Below are 5,068 nucleotides of genomic sequence, written 5' to 3' on the forward strand. Positions count from 1 at the left end.
GAAAAGATAGACAATTTTAAATAATAGAAAAGACAAATAGTGCATTTTAAATAATAGAAAAGATGAACTGTTCATTTAAAATAATACATTAACCCTTTATTCATCCTTGGATATTTATTTTGGTAAATATTTTTTAAATTATTTATTTTAGTAATTATTATAATTATTTTATTTATTAAAATAAAAAATTCTATTTTAGTCCCCAAGAAAAATTAATACACATATCAATCCCTAATATTTTTCTCTGTCAGACATAACAGTCCCTCATCTATTTTTCGACGTAAACAAATATTATTTTCTCTATGTATTTGTTTTTATTTTTAATTATATATACTTTCTCAAATTAATAATTTTGTTAATTTTACACAATTATTAAAATGAATATTAAATTTTTTGAATAAATATAAATTTAAAACTAAAAAGTATTTTTATTAATCCTAATATATTTTTTTGCCCATATCTTTTTTTCCTTTTAATTAGGTTCTTGCACCAATTTTTTTTAATTGGGTCCCTATACTTTTTTTTTCTTTTAATTGAGTCCCTATACCAATTTTTTTTTTAAATTGGGTCCCTATACAATTAAACCAATTACTAGCAAGAAGGACCTAATTGGAAAAAAAAATTGGTACAGGAACCCAATTAAAAAGAAAAAAAAGTATAAGGAACTAATTGAAAATTTTACAAAATTATAAAGGCGAACGGAGTAATTAAACCAAAATTATATATATAATTGTCACTCAATAATAATAATAATAATAATAATAATAATAATAATAATAATAATAATAATAATAATAATAATAATGTTCAATAAAGTTAATATAGATTATTTTACAAGAAACTCAAAATTAAATCCATTTGATATTTTGGCCAATTTACTTAAATAAATCAAATTGATTTTTAATTTACGTAATTACAACTTTCTGAAACAGGTTATATCTTTCTGCTTTTTTTAATCTATGTAAACCGCTGCAGGGTGTAAAGATTTACAATATGCACGTAATCCACTACAGGGTATAGCGGATTATCTTGAAATGTATGCAAAGCAGAAACCCCTACAGGATATCCCGATTTCTGAAGGATCTGGATCATGCATAAACTGCTATAAGGTCTAATAGTTTATGTAAAAACAGCGGTTACCCGAATCCACTAGAAGGTGTCGTGGTTTATGTGGAGCTTGGCTATAAAACCGCGATAGCCAGCAACAGATTCTTCATTTGGTAGAAAGGAAAAACTTTTGTTTTGAGAGAGAAAGTTGTGGTTTGAGGGAGGGAGGAGGAGGCTACGAGAGAGTTTAGAAAATTTGGAGAGGTTATATTCGAGTGGGACCATGACGGACGAAAATTGGTTGTATCGGCTCAACGGCGTTGCTCACCTTGTTGAAGGCATTAATGAAAAGGTTAGTTTATTTTCTTTTAAATATTAGAATTTAGAATATAAAATCTGGTATTTAAGGCATATGAATTAGAATATGGAATTTAAGATTTATAGTTTAATATTTATAATTTAAGATTTAAAATTCAAAATTTAGACTTAAAAAATAAAAAATTGCACATTTCTCACTGATTTCAAGCACTTTATAGAGAATGATTGACCAGCTTGGGAGTGGTTTCAAAAATTATTCGGCAAGCTACCGCCGCCGACTAAGGTCAAACAGATGACAGTCCATTTTACATGGTTCCATGAGAGGTTTCGAGTGCTACTAGCTGATGCAAGTGATGATACTATTCGCATATATGCACATGCATACATCATGATGCTGTTATTCACCCAGTTGTTTGGTGACAATAATGCAAATTGGGTTCACCTTCGGTGGTTGCTATTTGTAGTAAAGCTTGATGAGATGGGAAGTTATAGCTCAGGTTCAGCTGCATTGGCATGGTTGTATAGATGCATGTGTCGGGTGGCCAACAAAAATGTCACCAAGTTGGCTAGTCCTCTTCAACTACTACAGTCATGGATCTTCTGGCGGTTCCCCACGTTGAGACCGCATGGGTTTGACGATTTTACTTTTTCATTAGCATTCAGGTATCGTTTAATGCACAGAGCGCAGTATTTATTTGTGTCAAGTTATTAACCTTTTAGATCCCATATTAAATTTTGATTTTACATTATTATCTGTTAGGTGGATGACTTATTTACCAACATCTCATGCCAAGGAGCAATGACTTATTCAACTTCGCCTTGCATTAAACTAACTGGGTGATCGAGATGTAAGTTATTTGTGTGTGGTTGGATGTTTCATTATTAGATCACCGACCTCTCTATATATAATGTTCTAACCATAGATCATGTTGTCCTTTTTAGTTTGTGTGGGACACTTATGCTGCGCTTGACGTACTTGTCGTAGTTCATCCAAAGATACTTATTGAGGAGCACTGTAGGTTATGGTGGGTGGTTACCAACTTGATGTATTTTGCTATGATTGAGTGGCATCAAGTTGATAGGATGGTCTCACAGCTCGGCAACGTACAACATGTACCTGAGCCAGCCCTGAATATAGACGGGCTTCATGCGAAGAATGGTAAGGGTGGAGATAGGTGATTTCCCTCTTATTTTCAGACATGGCATCTGTATTGGATCAATAGAGTTGATTCCGTCCTGAGTATCCAAAGAGTTGCTGACCCACGTCCATCTGCAGAGTACTTAGAATTGTGGCACCGAGTGGTGCACATGATTCTGTCATCGGATGCCGTATTCGATAATCCTAGGCCAGTCGAAATTCCGATCGATGCCTTTCACAGAGGATCCTTGCAGGCGCCTGCTAGGATGCAAGTGCCGGACGTGCCTAATAACAGGCATGTGGAGTGGCGACGACGCATTGGTACATGGGCTACTGATCGGGAGTGGCGCTGAAACTGAGGGAGAAATTAGCTGCAACATGACAAATGCAGAATGTTCGATATGCATGAGAAGGTACCCAACCACTATTAGGTGCCTCCAATGCAGCCTTGATGCCATTTTTCCTATCAGAGATCACCAGAATACCCTCTTATGGAGTCACATGTTGTCACAAGTTGGTAAGAAAAAAAGACTAGGACTCTGCATTCTCCCCTTCCACAAGTGCAAACGCAATGGACAAGATATTCGAGTTTTCATCTAACGCGCTAGCCAAAAGAAAAGTATGTCTATACTTGCCATGCAAGTGAGTACCATCGATGTTGACCAGTGGCTTGCAATGTCGAAATGCTTCAACACTAGGAGGAAATGTCCAAAAAATACTATGAAAATACAAGGTAGATGGATCAACCTGATCAACAACTCTAATTGGAGAAGTCTTCAACAATGCAATGGTCTTTCCATGGTGGACTGCACACCAAGTATCCAATGGGGCAACTCGCCATAAGACTCTTTCCGATGGGGCAAATCGCCATATGACTCTTCCTAATCTCCATAGATATGTGCTATTGCCTTCTGCTTTGCCAGTCAAACCTTCCTGTAAGTAGGCCTAAATCCATAGATTACTTATGTAGCTTGTCGCAACACCTTTATCGTAACTGCAGCATCGACTCTAACCAATGGAAAGATCCTCACACAAATGGCATGATAATCAAGCTGCCAATAATCAGTTACAATCAATGTAGCCAAGCAAGTGTGAGGTCCGTTGTACCTTCTAACCTCCTAGGTACCCTTTCGTTGCCGAAGTGTGATGCGAATCAACCACGTGCAACCTTTACCAAACTTCTTGCATCTCTCATGGTACTTAAAATGATCTGACTCTACTATCCTGTACTCAAATTCACAATGGATGTTATAATCCTTTACACTCAACACATCTTCCTCTTTACTCTGGAAAGATTGGCCAATCTAAAATTTTGTAGGAGCGATTCCATCATGCAATCCTTGACCCCCAAAGGTAGGATCTACGTCCGGCTGTTGGTCGATGGCTTCCAAGTTCAAGGTTGAGAAATGTGGAGGATGTTGTTGTGTGCCAAAACTTGATGGGCCATGCTGTGTAGGTGGATTGCTCAGAGTATCCTCATCAATATCCCCAACTATATCAACAGGCTCTTCGTCCAAATCATCCTCTCGCATCGCATTTTCAACTTGATCCGGTTCACCCTCACCTGCAAAATTAGGAATTAGACGAGGTGCACTAGCCATCCCAAGTGCAACAGATGGAGGTTCAACCAATGGAATCGCAGGTGCAACCACAGGTATCGATGTAGAAGCACCTCCCAACGAAGTCGACTGAGGATTCGGAGCTGATGCCGTAGAACTGTTGACACCATCTTCCAACTCGGCATACAATTCGTGTATTCTCACTTCTAAAGAACTTCCCCGACAATGAAACAAAACCTGCATATCTTCGTCGGATTCTATCACAAATGTATCATACTTCACACCAGTTGACACAACAGTAAAAGGAATCTTGTAAAACAACTTTTTCACCCACTTGATCCCACACACTCCCAAACTTTTGTAATATATTGATTTTTATCTCTGACAAAGTATTCGATGACCGGGTAAAAACACTCAGTGGTTCTCTATCAGTAAACTTAACACTGTGTCTTTTACTTTTTTGACTTTTTCCAGAGCAATGCACTAGAGTTAAGAAACTCTCCTCACTATCCATTATGAAAATGACACTCTACTTCTTCACAATTGCCTTCCGCTGGTATATATAGAGAATCTACGTACACATAATCTGCTATAGGGTGTAGCGGATTACGCTACACCTTATTTTTACATAAACCGCTGGACCCTATGGCGGTTTATGCATGCCCCAGATCTTTTAGAAATCGCTACATCCTGTAGCAATTTTTGCTTTGCACACATTTCAATGTAATCCGCTACACCTTGTGGTGGATTACGTGTATATTGTAAAAGATTAAAAAGAAGTACAAAGATATAACATGTTTTAGAAAGTTGTAATTGCATAAATTCGAAGCCATATTTATTTGTTTATGTAACTTGCCCTGATATTTTTATATTTAATATAACTTAGCTTGATGTGATAGCTAGAAATGAAGTGTAATCAAAGTTATTCTTCTATTTTCACTTGAATCTCAACTTGATCACCAAATTATCAATTAACTCAAAAAGTTAACTGAATTTTTACTTCATA

Source organism: Arachis duranensis, chromosome 3, assembly GCF_000817695.3.
Source record: "Arachis duranensis cultivar V14167 chromosome 3, aradu.V14167.gnm2.J7QH, whole genome shotgun sequence".
NCBI classification, from domain to species: domain Eukaryota; kingdom Viridiplantae; phylum Streptophyta; class Magnoliopsida; order Fabales; family Fabaceae; genus Arachis; species Arachis duranensis.